This window comes from Neopelma chrysocephalum, unplaced genomic scaffold (genome assembly GCF_003984885.1).
Source record: "Neopelma chrysocephalum unplaced genomic scaffold, ASM398488v2 Primary Assembly neopelma1_24, whole genome shotgun sequence".
In the NCBI taxonomy this organism is placed as follows: domain Eukaryota; kingdom Metazoa; phylum Chordata; class Aves; order Passeriformes; family Pipridae; genus Neopelma; species Neopelma chrysocephalum.
The window spans coordinates 20036209-20052442 of NW_020897693.1; the positions used below are offsets into that span (position 1 = coordinate 20036209).

Consider the following 16234-nt stretch of genomic DNA (forward strand, 5'->3'; position numbering starts at 1 on the left):
CACAATGAGCACTTTAAAATTCTCCTAAAAAAGTAAGTCATTTTAATTGCAATATGTCTCAAAAAATTCTGTATTCATTAACTCATCAGTTGCCTTATCAGATCAGTTTATCACTTCAGAAGAACTTTTGAAGATAGCAGCATTACCACAATTAAAGGCAATTAGCCCTGTGTCAAATTTATTTCCAGATGACAGGTCATGGAGTAACTAGGACAACACAATAAGGATAGACTGTTCCATAACATTAGCCTAGGAATTAATCATAGTATAACATAAGAAGAGGTAAGGGAGCATTAGTACTAATATCCAGAATACTGTACGAACAGCATCTATTATTTAAAACTCTTCTATGCACTTAACTGATTTTAATTACACATCAGCCCCACAAAAGACTTCTTTAATTTATCCCAAACAAGTTAAATAAGAGATTATATGCTATTAGAAAGCAATAGTGCAAAACTTGCAGAAAAAAAAAGTCAATTTTGTAATAGCTGATTCTAGCTCAGCAAGAAAAGACAATCTTTTCATGTCATTTGCGTGGATGTATATAGTTTCTTTAGAGATAGCCCTAAACTGAAGCCAATCTCTGTTTACCAGCCATCATAAATGTTTAAATTCAGATCTAAGATTGAGAATGTAGCACAGACAACTTTGGCTGAATGGAGGTACTGTAAGTTCCAGGACAAAGCAAGTAAGCACAGAAGATTAATTCTGTTCTGTATAAAAGAATACATGTCCTCTTGCCTCCACTATGGAATAATATCAACATTTTACTATTAAAAACTCTCTATGCTTATTAGGAGCTCTATCTGCCAGCCTTCAGTTCACTTAAGAAACTAGTAAATTAACTGGAATCTTCCTAAGATGGTTTCCACTTCTGTACTTTCTACTTTTGAGCAGAAGAACTTAAGGAAGAAACAAAATTTTAACAGCTCAGCATAATGAGAAAAATCAGGGCAGGAAAAGTTCAAAGTTCCTAATTCCATTACTTTTATGATAAAGTCCACTGTCTTCGAAATGCTAAGAACATATTGAAATTGTAAATTCCAAGGCCAGAAATGTATTAAGCGTGTCTATTTGAACATCCAAACTAGAAAGTTACCTTACAAATAAACCTGAATATTTTCTAAATACATCTACTAAAATCTGGGGTTTTGAACAACATCATTCGCCACATAAATAAGAAAACAAATTTAAGACCTTGACTTAAATTTCCAACTTCACTGGTTGTGAAGAAAATCTTTTTAAAAATTCAACACATTACCAATGCCATTTTAGGTTTTCCTTTCCCAAGCTCTAGAGTGCCAAAATACTCATCATCACTTGCAGATTCCAGGTGTGAAAAGCTCCCAGCTGTCTTGTGTGCTATTGCCAAAGAGTCTATATTTCCTTCTGGCAACTTCTGCACTTACAGATATGTTGTTATTACAAAAGTGGCAATATTTTCGCAGTTTGAAGGCAGAGTTAAAAATATAACGTTTAGTTTCAAGTCTTATTTTAAAAAGACATATTTCAAGCTACCATACTATTTTCAGTTTGCAAAAGAATTCACTACCAAAATGTTGCAAAAACCCAAGTAAGGCAAGTTTATCAGAGGATTGTATTTTCTTTCTCTAAACACACTAATACATGTGGCAAATCCCTACAAGCTTGAGGCACACAAACTCCTCTTCAAGTCCAAAGTAGAATTAACATCTTTAAATTAAATTGAACTTGAAAGCATTTGCACTGAAGTAAACTTCAATATGTTTCTTGATCAGACCAACTGAGATAAAGGGTACTCAATATCTTGCCATAAAGAAAGGAAAGCATCTTTATGTGCATGACAGGGAATGACCAGATGTTTATGGCTCCTATCAGAAACACAGAATGCAATTTATTACCCACAGAAAATCAGAACATTTTGGTCAGGGAAAATTAGAATTAGTCATAAATCAAAAACCCTATTTAATCCATGATATTTTTGCCATGGTATTTTTCAGATGTGTGACTTAATGTCCTAATTTGATCTGTCACACAATTGCACAAAGACTTATGTCAGAAAAAGAGAAAGAATGGAAGTTAGCTCTGAGGGACAGGGAAAGGCTGAGCTACTGTGGTGCTTTCAACTCAAATTTCAACTCAACCTCAGATGCAGAGCCTTTAATCCTAATGTGGAAGCCTAACCCTTTGGAAAGGTTAACTTCATTTCAAATAACATTGTATTATTCTCAATTTTTTCCCACAACTCAGAGTGAGTTCCAAATCACAAAGAGGTTCATGAAATGTTATTAATTACTCCAAAATTAATTTTAAAACCCTAATAGTGTCGTACACAAAAAAAAAAGCTGTATTTCTGTGTCTTAGATTCACTATAGGCATTGTGGTATCTACAACAAACCTAATTGGAACTAGAAGCAGGGAGTTTTGCTATAAGAATTTGTTTTACCTGTCAAAAGTCTTTTTCAAATAAACATGCAAATGGAAACTCAGTTTGGCAATGACCTAAATTATACAGTGTTACAATAATTATTTTTCAAGATCCTTGTAAAATTTTCACTGTAAAAAAGTGATAGTGAAGTGTGGTTTTAAAGAAAGACAGCTTGAAGTAAAAGAATTAAGGTATTTTAAAACAGTGGCATAGTATTATAATATCAATCTACTTATAGTCTGGATTTATCAGCAAAAATAAAATCTTTATTTCTAGTTTTCTGAAGTGTTGGAATAGTCAGTCATCATCTTAGGATAAACTCAAGAATATTAATAGCTTGCCATCAAAGTCACCAACTGCATACAAAGGAATAACATAAACTGATCCTTTAAGATGGTCTGAACTATTGCCCTTTCCACTAATACTATTTCTATTTTTTCATAAATCCATTTTCTCAGCAAGGAAAAACATAAACACCCAACACATGCATATAGCACACAACTACAGAAGACAAGAAGGCAAACGATATGCTGCTCTGCAGACCTTATAGAGAAGAAGAGCTGCTGCTAAGGACTGTGCAAGAATGATGTGAGGGCACATATACAACTAACTGCTAAATGCTTCATCCAAACAAGTTCAGGGCTAATTCTAAACATAAATGGGAGTAACACTTAGTTTTTTTGAAAATACAAGAAAATTAGCAGAGAAACTTTGATGAGACATTCAGATAGATGGCATGTGAAGAGCAAAATGCTGTCTGCACTGTCAAATGATCAACAAGGCTGCCAGCAGCAGAGAAGCAGCCCAGCTGGCAGCCACATGACTACATTCGCTGTATCATGCCCAGGCTAAAGCTCCATCCATGAAGCAACCTGGACCTCACTAACAAAACCTGAGAATTCCCTTGATATGTCACATGACAAAAACATGGTGAATGAGGCCTGACAGTTTACTAAGCAGAATACAAGAAAAGAGAGAAATAATCTTTTTTCAATCTGTAATGTCTAACCTCTTAGCACTCTTATCTTTAGGGTACATAACTCTAAATCTGCTGCAGTATTGGGATAAAGAGAGGGCATTGGCTGTGCATACACAGGTATTCCATCTTCTTAAATACTTTAAATACATCTCCTTAAATACAGTAGCTCTCCTTTCTGCCAATGTGTAAAATGAGGTCAGTAACTGCTACAGCAAGCAAGGTGCCTCCAAAAGAGCCTAGCTAACAGGAAGATGGGATTTGAGGGAGTCCACACAGTGCAGGACATCTACCAAATTCTGACAGGCTCCAGCCTCCTCAATGAGGAGACTGGCCATCCTATCACGCAATGCAGCAATCCCTGAAAGAGTTAAGGAGGAAAGACACACCACCACACTACAGTTTATGCAGTAGACACCTCAGTATGTTCAAGAAGAATTGTACTTTCCAGCAGTAAATCAACAGTATTAGAGAAGTCAGGCACAAAGAGAAGACAAACACAGAGACCCTGTGCTAACTCTCATGCCAAGGAAACTCAGCACTGATATCAGCATCCCTCGCACCAATGGGTAAGGCACAGCCACATGAAGTGCGTCCTTATGAACTGCCAAATGACATGAAAGGTGGGAAATGGCTTGGTGCTTGGCTGTGCTGAAGGAAGGTGGCACTGAGGCAGCTAAATAAACATAAAGGAGGTATTGCTAGCAGACTGGCATAAGTTATTACTTTACCTTCAGTTTGGCATGGCTGTAGAGAAGAGCTCTCTACAGTGCCAGGGAGTCTCTCTTGTTCACAGGATATTCCACAATGATCACATGGGCTCTGAAAATATTGAATCTAGAAGTACAGTACACAACAACTAAGGAGATGGGTAGCTCATCTAAGACTGTCTGACCAATCTGTCCCTAAAAAAATATTGGTGCTGAAAAAGGTACAGGGACTCAAGTCAACAATGTGGCTTGGTTAGAGCATGCACTTGCTTTGTAGCTGTAGCTGAAGCTGGCTTCAAGCAACAGCAACTGAAACTTGAGCTCCTAATCAGAAGTCCTTCAAGGTTTGAAATGGAAAACAGGTATTAAAAAACTGAAATGGAACTTTGGCAAAGGCATTTGAAGTTGGTACAAATCCAAAAATATCAATTTAATTTGCAACAGAAAAAAATTAGGTTAGACAGTAGAAAAGTAGATAGCGTGGGCAGCTAATCACAAGCAGAGACAGGCTGCATTAGGCCAAAAATCCACCTAGCCCAGCCTCCTGTCTCTGACTATTGCCAGCAACTGATGTCTAGGGAAGAATACAAGGACACAGAAAGCATATAATCAGACTTCCCAGAATATTTTCTGAGGATATAGTAAGCTGGGACACAAAACACAGAAACAAAGATGGTATTTAAGATTTTTCATCTCCAAGTTCATTAGAGCTTTTCTGAACCCATGAAAACTTTTACCACCCATAACCTCTACTGCAAGCAAGTTGTAACTTGACTTCATTTTGTGGGAAAAAGTATCCTTGTTTCCAATTTGTTTTCTGCTAGTTACACTGGAAGTTCATTAACCCTTGTACAGGAAGGCAGTGTACAGTTGTTCCCTGTTCACCTCTCAGTCCTACACAGCGAATACACCGCTACCATATGCCTCCTTATTTACCTCTTCCAACTATTTAGTCTTTCACTGATTTTGACCATCATCTGTATGCTTCTTCCAGTTCTATGTCCCCTCTGAGATGTGGAGACTGGGGACTAACCTGCTATTTTCAGAGAATGTGCAAGACTCCATTCAAAAGAAGTTAATTGCTGTAAATTTTAAAATTACTTATGCCTACATGAATTGCTTTTATGATAATTGTCATTCATCACTATCTCAGAGTAGCAAGGTCTTTCTCCAGCTCTTCCTTATCTTCATCATTACTAATTTTAATACCCTTGTATCACCAGACTATGTAATTTCAGTATTTGCACCTTATCTAGATCATCTGTAAATACACACTACAGCACACAGAGCTACCCTTTTTAGGCTGATGAGCTATCATTTAGGAAGATCAATATTTGTATTTTTAACTCAGGTTCCATTAAATAAAAATGGTTTTTTTCCACAAACTTTTCACATATAGAAAACCTGACTCACGATCTTCCATCTGGATCATCAACAGCTCTACTTTCAAATTTGGAATAGATTCCCTGGGTATCTAAACACAATGCTCCTTCAAAAGAAAGAGCCAAATTGGATGGGGCCCTGAGCAACCTGGTCTAGTGGAAGGTGTCCCTGCCAACTCTAAAGTCCCTTCCAACCCAAACCATTTTGCAATTCTATGAGGGACAACTGTGAGGAACTGCTGGGTGACTTCACAGTAGTGTATAACCAGGAGATAAAATGGTGGGTGAGGTTCTGTGTAAGTACATGTCAAATTACGTATATCAGAAAAATAATCCTACCTTCTCATTAAACGTGAGAAACTATTAGCAATCAAGAATAAGAACTTGGTGTTCTGATATACAATTACAAAAGATGGCAACTCAGTGCTAAATAGCAGTCCAAAAAAAAAAAATCAAATGTTAAGAATTCAGAAAAAGCAGATGACAACATGAAGATCATGTATTTATCCACAGTTCACTAACACCTTAAGTATTGTATGCAATTCTAGTCCTTCCTACCTGACCAAAAAAAAAAAAGGTTCAGAAAATGGAACAAGATAATCAAAGATATACACTAATTTCCACATGAAGTAATGACTTAAAATCTTTTTCAAGAGATGATGGGAGTAGAGAGGGGTATTTGACGGAGGTCTACAAAATCATTAGGGGCATGGAGAGGTTGGCTAGGAATCAACTATTCATGATGTCATTCAATAAGGAAACCAAAAAATATCAAAGTAGGTCAGCAGGAGCCAAACTCAGAGCAAACTGACATGTGCAACTTCTTGCCAATGGGATGCTGTGAATAACAAAAGTTTACAATGGTTCAAGTGGACACTGATTAACTACACAAAGAAAAAAAACTGCTGTGGGTTACTGAAAATACATATTAAGTATATTCAGCTCAGGAAGTTCCTTACTAGAAAATGAAAAAGTACTAGAGGAAATTATAATTTATATTATCTCTGGTTTTGTACTTTTCCTTAGGCATCCACTTATGACTACTGTTAATGCAGATCTTTAGTCTTTCATCTATCTTGTTTGGAAAGATAGAGAGAAGACAAAGAAATTCTGCTCCCTGTAACATAAATTCAAGTTATCTGAACTGATGAGCTGTAACTTGAATTAAAATCTTCTGCATAATCTTTTGCAAGTTACTTAAAAGAAGCTACAATCTTAAAACTGTTGACCAACTAACATAGTGGGAATGACATGATAAAGCAAACCAATTCAACTCAAATAAACTCTTCTGCTACTTATGTGAGGTTGTTGTTTTGAAAAAAAAATATTATAAATCCTTGTATGCAAGAAGCACTCACAATCTTCAAGCACAATTTGTTCTATTGTTTCAACTTCTATTCTCCGCATACTGTCCCCTTTATGCTGGGTTTAGTGTCTAGTCTCAGTGTCTCCACACATAATACTCTTCCTATATTTTCTATTCCCTCCAGCACCTCTCATTCAAATGCAAATTTTCACATGCTTGTTAAAAACTAATACCAATCACTAATATTATAAGCTGAAATTCTCCCTCTAATAAAAGTGCATCAATCCACTCTGCAAACAGCAATGAAATTAATACCATGTAGGCTTTCTTTATTCTGGATTAAGATGTTTTGTTTTCCTAATTACATTCAGCACATATACACCTATTTTTGATATGGCACTATTTGCATACAAGAAAGAATGATACAAAGATTTCTACATTGTTTGCTAGAGAAGTGATCACACACTTTTAGTGACAGAGAACCTCCTCCCCCAAGAGGACTAGGTTTTACCACATTATTAAATATTTAAAACCATACAAGACCCTACACCATACAGAAAAAAACAGGGTAAAAAGATGCTTTTTAATCCATTTGTTGGTCACTATCATTTGTCAAGGCTGACAAAAGGTCAATTTGACCTTCTAAAGTTTGTTGAGCTGGTAGATGGTGACGAGAACAAGAGAAAAGATTCAAGTCTTAGGTGCATTTTCAGAATTTTAACGTAAGTATTGACAGCTGCAGTATTGAATTGCAAAAGGTGTTTTTAATTTGCGTCCATCCAGTAGCCTTGCTTCAGTCTGGCAGCCAGTAAATAAGAGTTCAATAGCCACTAACAATTGTTCAGCAATAATTTTAAAGCTGAAAAATCAAAAACAGTACTTCTTTTTGCAATGAAGCAATTAACTCCTTGCGTGCTGCCCGGGCGGCTCTCAGCAACGCGCTCACCTTCAGGCCGCGCTCTGCCCGGCTCGGCTCAGCACCTTGGCCAGCTCCGGGTGGCCCGCGGCCCCTCCGGCCCCGGCAGCGAGCGGGGAAAGGCCGGGACGGCGTCCCAAGCTCCGGACGGTGCTGCGTCTCCTAGTCCCAGGATAAATATTAGTGAGATGCTACTAAGTCAGAGAGGTTGAGAAAGACACATTTGAATAACTTTTATCTTAGTAGGTATTTTCAAGGAGATCTCTGATTTATCACTGCAAATTCCTGAAACCTAGAGCACTGTAGAAGACAGTTAATTTTAATGTTTGGAAAGGATAAATAAAATTACTTTGGTAACAGGCCATCAGCTCAACATCAGTTCCAGGCAAAGACTTGCAAGAAGAGGACTTGAGCATTAAAGAATTAGTGGAAGGCAATAAAACTACTGCCATTCAACTAAGTTCCCCTTCCTATCAAACTGAATTTTTACTACGGCATTACAAGTTTGGCCTATAAAGATAATAGTTATTATGGCACTTATAGTTCTGTAAGACATCTAAGTTTATATCACACAGCACAGTCTCTTTTTAAGGAACTAAAATGGCAGAAAATCAATTGATCATACATTAAACAATAGGTCCCCAAGTATAATTTTAAATTAACTAAACTAATATTTCTCTAATTACTCCCATAAGAGTCAATTTCTGACTTAATAGTGAAACATTTTTTACTAGGCAAAAATTATAAAATTTGTACCTGATGCTGAGATCGAGAAGTGGTATAGAACAAACTGCATCAACTGCTTAATCAGACTGCAAGCAAACTACTTTTATCCAACTTGGATGAAAGAAGGCATTATATATCAAGGAACAAAGAATAAATGGAACATTACCTAACACAATGTAGTAATCAATCAGTTCTGATAAATGCATCTGCTGGAGTGTTAAGGTTATGACAACTATGGATGAGTAGACAAATAAATACTATGAGATATTGTAATACCTCTCTATCTGCTCACTGTAGGACTGCTGCTAGAATATTATATCCAGTTCTGGTGCTCATATTTCAAGAAAAGATTTTTTTTAACAAAAATACGCAGAAAACCAAATTATTAAAATACTGGATAGTATGTATTGAGTGTCAAAATTATAAAGCTCAGTTCCCAACACACAAATCATTCAAGTAAAAGGTTGAGTCTTTAGATTACTTAAAAACATAAAAATATCTCCAAGGTCTTTAATTTTCATCAATAAAGATATTCTACTATTAGAATACTTTATTAATTATTTCAGTGGATTCCTCATTACTGACCACTCTTAAAAGACAACAGAATAATTTTCTACATTATATGCTCTTACTCAACTACTGTTAGCACATTAAATTCAGGGAAGTCCTAAGGAAGCTAGTGTTACACACAAAGTTGCCTCAACAATCACAACAGTTCCCTTGGTCTTCAAGCAGTAAGGTTGAGATAAATGATGAGGGTTTTGTCTTTGAATATTAATTATATAATCATATTTCATTAAGAAAATACAATTATCTCAGGCATATTTAGTTTGCTGGGACTGTCTTAAATCCACAAAAGTACTTAAAAACAGTCCACGGATCAGTTGAAAAAAATAAAACTTGGCAGAATGATGAGGCACAAAAATCAACAAGTTTATGTATTAAAAACATAGGGATCAAGAGACTTTCAAAAATTACACAAATTTCTTACACATCAGAAGAGCTAACAGTGCAAGATCAGATTTTAACTATCTTCCAAATAAACATACTAAAATTATTCCTAAAAACACAAGAGCAAAGTTGCCCAAAAACCTTTACAGCCTTTCACTTCATCCTTACTTAAATAATAAAAAGTATTGCATATTGGCATCACACATTTTAAGAAATACTGGCTGTATGTAGGTAAAGAAATTCAACACCAAATCTTTCCAAATTAAAGCTTGGGCTATAAAAACAATCTTGATTGTATTGTTGACCTATAACATGCCATATTTGTGTATTTTGAATGTTTAAACACTTGATCTATACAAACAATATGTCTAAAACTAGAAGAAGTTTTACTTCAGATTGACTAAGTGCAGATTTAATTTTGTAGATATGGAAACAGTAACACACTGGCAAAGTGTAATAACCCTAAAATAATAACAGTATTCTCTAAGTTCTCAAATTTACTTAAAAGAAATACAATTCTATCAAACCGAGTTATAAGTATTTTCCTTTTTTTGTTTGTTTTTTTTTTAATATATCAGGATCAAGGAAAGGATAGTCCAGTCTTTGAATATACGTACAGAAGCACTGCCACATGAACAAGGTATCCTAGGCTCAAAACTAATGAAATACATCAGAACAACAGGAGGATGTCCAGTCTGAAATTAGCATCTAGCCCAAATTTCCTTCAAATCAACAGAGAAAATGTGCACCATCACCTCGAAGCAGTCTTTCACAAAAAATGTTCCTCTTTTTCTTGCATCCTCCCCGAGTTGACAATAGTCAGAGAGACCTGTCAGCTGAGCACCCAGGCTACAGTAAAAGAAAGGATCTGGTTATGACTGCCTCAGCTACACATTCAGGGTGAAATTGCACATAACAGCATGACTTAGCAGGAGTTATAAACCTATCTCAGCCCAAACAACTCCCTTTTTACAATCACTCTTTGTCAAGTTAGTGAGTTGAATCAGCGCAGCTCTGAGATCAGTGGGCACTAGAAAAGGCACAGGCAGAGAACATCATTTTCCACTTATGAACAGAAGCCAGCTGTTAGACTGGTTCAACAATAATGTGCAATTTCATCTGCAGGAGCTAACATGTGAAAAATATTCTTCTGTCTATGTACAGCTATAAATAAATGACAACTATCACCAGACAGTCAATAAGAGAGCCTCTTTCCTGCACACATCTGCTTTACTGTTGGGAGGCTCATGGCTTGCTCCTTAGCTTCACCCTTAATTTCTAGTTCTTGGCTAGTGAAGACAAGAACTGACTGGCTTAGCCAGCACATTTCTCCCACAAGACCAATAAATATTTTCTTCATACTGATCTATCCTGTGATTCCTTCAAACTTTTCTCCAACCAGACAAATTGTTCAACAGGTTTCCCCACTGCATACACTATCTTGCTCAAAACTGCAAAACTATAATTTCACCCAAATCATCATGATTATAAAAATAATCTCTAGAGCTTGACAAAACAGCATATAAACATGACGCAGAAAAAGATTGTGATCCTGTATCAATTCCTCTCCTTCAGCTCTCAGAGTACAACATTTCTAAGGCTAACTTGACTTAGGGAATTATACTTTGATTTTATTTATAGACTACAGGAAATGGAAAATCAAAACATCACATATGAAATAAGGGCATTCAGTAAAACTCAAGGAGTAGCACTCTTTGTCTGACACAATTTCTACCAGTTGATAATTCCCATTTTGGATCTATTTAACTCAAGATGCTGACAAATAGACAGGAAAAGAACTATTTCAAGACAGTAAATAACTCAACATAACAATACAAATACATTCTAAAAAGTCACCAGTTTGATTGAGACAAACAAATTCTATTTACAGATCACTGCCCCTTCTTTTTTAAATACTTCAACACTGCAGCTAAACAGATATCCTTCATTTGCTCAGAAGCCGCACTGCTTGCCACGAGTGGCATTTGAAGCATTACTGCAGAAGCAAACTTAAAAGCTCCAAGACACATCCTGCTGATAACACTACACCATAAAGCAATATAATTCTTACTACGTTTATGGACAACATTATACCAAAAATACATTGTTAAAATCCTCATAAAAACATTAGTACCCTGAGACCCACATGACAGAAACAACAAATACAGAATCAAGAAGGAAGAACTTTCCTAACTGTAGATGAGTCCAACAGTACAATTTTTGTGTAACTTGAAGTGCATCAAAAGAAGTAATAAAATTATTTCCATTTAAACAGACCAGGACGACACCAACCCTGATCATTTCCCCTTTTCCCCATGTGAGCTCCACATAGTAACCTGTCCCTGCAACAAGTAACAAATTCCTTTGCAACACCCAGATACAAAAAGATGACTTCATATTAGAGACCACATCTTTTACAAGCTCTCAAAGCAAGTTCAGCCCATTTTACCCTTCCTTTATACATCGGACAGATCTGTATTGGAAAAAAAATACTCTCCTGATCAATACCATCAGTAAGCTGGCAAACTTCATCCATGAAAACCCATCCATAAAGGAGGCCTTCAACTCTTCCAACTACTCAGACGCTTCTCCTGCACTGAAATGCAAGGCTAAGCAACATACACACGTTTCTTCAAAAGGAATAATTACAGGAGAGAGTTCCCCATCAGTGCAAATAACCTAATTCTCAATAACTGATTAATCTCTTCAGAGACAAAGTAACAGCATGAAATAGCCTTTGAGTGATGCTTTTCATCACAGAATTGTTCCCAACCATGCAGTACAAGAACCACAGAAAAACATGCCTGAACACAACAATGAACACATTTTAAAATTTTTAACCAGTTTTGTTAAAAACACTAGACTCCTTCATTTTCCGAGTTTGCCTTCCTTTCCTCACTCCTCTCAAATTAAATCTTTCCCTTCTCCCTCAAAAAATTCCTCAAGGTTTTCAAAATTTGTCTCCATTAATTGACAAATAAGTTTGAACAACAAATTATCAAAAGATATGATTTGCACAACATGTCAAAAATGGAAAAAGATTCTCAACCAGATCAAGAGGTGAAGTGTCAAAAGGCCAGATTTTATCGTTTGAATTTTCCACTATGTGGGTTTCAAAATTAGTGACCTATAAGCTAATACAGAGAAAGACGGACTATAAATTTAAACTGCTAAGAATGCCACCTCAATTTCATAAGCAGCTCAGAAAAAAATCAGAGTTACTAAATTCCCTCAAAAGCACACTACTTAACATGTAGCACTGAAGGGGAATACTCTAACTCTAAAATTTTAATAAATACAATAAAGTTGTAAAGGATAAGTAAAAAATTGGATGATATTTTCAAATAAGTTATTTTGAAAGAACATATATAGTTACTAAAGCCTCATTATATAGTAATCAATGTTTCCAAAAAAGACAGGGAAGTTAAATTTTATTCTACCACTGAGTGACACAGAATACAGTACAACAATTAAAGCACCCTACTAGTGCATGGAAAGTAGAAAAATGAAACTGCCCCATTTAGTTGTACTCTGTCATTCAACTGAAAGTTTGTATTTCCTCTTCTAGAAATTAATATGTTTAATTCCCATTTAAGTATCCTAGATACTAAACTGCTAAACAAAAGAAAACTAAGTAAAATATTAACCATTCAAACAAGTTTCTTTCATCCCAATCATGGACAAGAAGTCAAGTTGATAACAAGCAATTTTTAAACATAACACGATCTGTAGATCTTGGACTCCTTAATGTACACCTTGCACTTGGTCAATTTTGCATTTTAATTCCTGTCCACCTATACTTTAACAATTGGCCCATCCGACTGATCTGCTAAGTCCATGGCACAACACACTGCTCTGTGAGATCAATCAAAGGAAGCTCAGGTTTCTGTGTCATGAGGACAGAGTTTTTAACAGAGAGGGAGGAAGGGAGGAACAAGGGAGGAAGGACAGTGGCTGGTCCACACACAACAACGCATCCCTGTGAGACCATGACGAATCCTGGTGTCTTGTACTGAAAAGGCAGCTGTTTCTCCTCCCCTCTAGCCAAACACAAAAGCTTTGTGTAGTGCTTTCCCAGAGAAAAGGAAAGAGACAAGGCAACAGATAGGAATACGCAGAAACTGTCAATCTCCTTTGTAGAGTATCAATTCATTCTCACTAGATAAACAAGCCTTAACTAACACAGAAAACACAGGAGTATATTAATATGCCATAGAATGCAACTTCATAGCTAAGCAAATGCTTAACCTTTTGTACATGTATATCTAATACTGGTAGAAACTGACCATTTAGAAGCCAGTTTTGAACAAGGAAAACTCCACTCATATCTCTCTTCTGTCATACTCAAAAATCTTCTTGATATAATCAGCCACACTGAAGAACCCTCTCTGGAATTTGTGATGTTAGAGAAATCAGAGCCTGCAGTATGTGACAGCAGTACAGTGACTACACTAAAACCAAAGCAACATCACAATATTCCAGTCGCTCAATTTCTTCTTCTCATTCTAGCCCCATCCTTTCCAAATAGGAAGTTTAAAAAGATGCTTAACTTCAAGTGCATAATGGTACACCAGAAATATATCAGAGAAGAACAAAGCATTTGTCAGAGATAATTGGTTCCATCTTCACATTTTTTAAACTACGATATTCTGATGCACTATTTTCAAAACAACTTTTGACTGAAGACAACATATACTACTGCAGTCAAACTTTCCTATATATAATTTCTTTGACAGGTCAAATGTAAATAAGCATACTTCTGGTTTAACAAGTTAAGAAAGTTTTACTACTTTTTTAAGCATACTTCACACTGCAAAGCAAATGAATAATCATCAATAAAGTATTCTGGGCAATTTAATACAGAATAGAAATCGTGGATATCTTTGTACCGTGAGTTCACATCATTAAAACCTCAAAAAACATTTTCAAAATCAAACAAGAGCAGCTAAAAAAGCTCTAATCTATTGTTTTCTTAGATACAACAGCTGAAAGGAAGTAACGTACCTGCAAGCATACCGTGTGTTCAACAGAGGCATGGCATTAACTATGCAGAATATAAAAAAAAATTTACTCATTTTTCCAGAACCACAACAGGGAAACTAGTCACATGCTCTAAGCCTAACATGATACTTAAATAAATAGAGTATGTTTTATTTTAGGGCTTTCAACCTTCCTGCAATATAGCTTACTAATTCAGAACATTTAAGCTGAAATTCAACTAGTTCTGCACATACAGTCTAAGAAAGCCATTATAACCTATTTTATAACTCATCTTCTATACTCCTTTCCAGCTTAATTATAAATACAGTAGAAGGTTCTCAAAAGGCTGTGCTATAGTCTGGGGTCATTCCTTTGTGTCCATTTCCCTCCACCCCCATGACAATATATTATTATTATTATTTGCAAATGCATCCCCACTCACACTAGCAGTTGTTCCCAACTGCTCTGGCTCACACCAGAGGTTTTGGAAACCTCGTACCGATCTTTGTCCTTCCATTGCTTTTGCCCTAGAGTGACAACAGACGCACAAGGATACAGCTGCAGCTCCAAAGATCATCTGTAGACTCGAGAACAAGGTATTTTCCCTTTTCCTTCTCGTAGAGTTAAAAGTACGTATAACAACGTATTTTTAAATCCGTTCCATACGCAGTTTATATGCTCCTTGTTACCGCCGTGGTGCGAGCACCCGCGGCCTAGCCGGGCATATCTGTATGCACAGATCGATGCAACTGCCGCTAATGGCTCCAGCACTTGGAGCGCCAGGCGACAGACAGCCCGCTTCCCGATCCAGCCGTGCCCACACAGCATCCGTCACACGCATGCCACAGCCCAGAGCTGGAAATATAGACGCAGCTATTTTAAAACAGGGATGTTTCGCCGTCAGAACACGTAAATATCTGTACCGTTTGCCTTCTTGCAGCAAGTGGGGGGGGACAAAAAAAAAAAAATCTCGTGCCTATAAATTTGAGTTTTCCGTGGAGGCCGGGGTAGCGGTGGGTGACTGCTGCTGGAGCCCGCCAGACCTGCCCACCTTAACTCCAAGGACCGGATCGCCCCGTGCTGCCCCCGCTGGAATAACCCCCTCTCGGGCGAGCCGTGGCCTCGAAGCTCCAGCGCCCGGCAAACTCCCTCTCACGAGGGGAGAGGAACCGCGGCGCGGCTCCCACGCAGCAGCCGCCGGGGCCGGGCCGGAGCCCGCGGGCCGCGCCCCGCCGAGGCGGCCGGAGCGCCCTCGGGGACAGGGCGCGGAGTGACGGCGGTGGCCGCGGCGCAGCCCCGCATGTCCTCACCTGGAACGGGGCCGAGGCGGCGGCTCCTCAGGGCGGTGCAGCGCGTCCCTGCGGCGCCCCCGGCCCCGCGGGGATGGTGCGCGCGGCACGGGGCGGGGGCTAAAGCGGCGCCCCCCGGCCCAGCCTCCGCCCCATGGCGTGCGGCGCGGTCTCTATGGCGACTGCAGAGCCGGGCCGGCCCGCGGGGAGGGGTAACGGCTGCGCGCAGGCGGAGGGCGCTCAGCGGGTCACGGGGCGGCTAGCAGCGCTCCGCAGGGGGGTTGGGCCCCTCCCCGCGGCCGCCGCCATCCCTGCGGCACTGCCGGCCGGAGCCCGGCCGCGCTCACCCGCGCCACCGCCCCCGCGCTCGCCCTTCCTTGGCCGCGGCGCTACCGAGCCCGCTGTCCTCCGGGGCACCGCCCACATCCCCCTTTCCGGAACGGTGATTGGGCAACCGCCGAGATTCCTCACGGGCGATTGGCTCTGGGCGCGGTCAATCCGGGCGCCGAGGGCGGCCGCCCCTGGACGCGGCGCTGTGCGGTGCGGGGTTGGTTGAGCCGACCAGCGCCGCTACCGCCGCGGCTGCCC

General features: G+C 38.7%; 1 protein-coding gene across 5 annotated transcripts in view; it reads right to left on the minus strand.

The window, feature by feature from the left end:
* Positions 1-15892, minus strand: part of TTBK2 (tau tubulin kinase 2) — an 81564-nt gene extending 65672 nt beyond the window's left edge. The window contains exon 1 of one of the 5 annotated variants that reach the window (XM_027706966.1): positions 15668-15892. The gene's annotated coding sequence lies outside the window, so the exon portion shown is untranslated. Of the gene's footprint in view, positions 1-15408; positions 15426-15667 lie in introns of those variants that run through there. The other 4 variants (XM_027706970.1, XM_027706959.1, XM_027706975.1 and 1 more) reach the window with 4 other exon arrangements.
* Between the last annotated feature and the right edge of the window lie 342 nt (positions 15893-16234).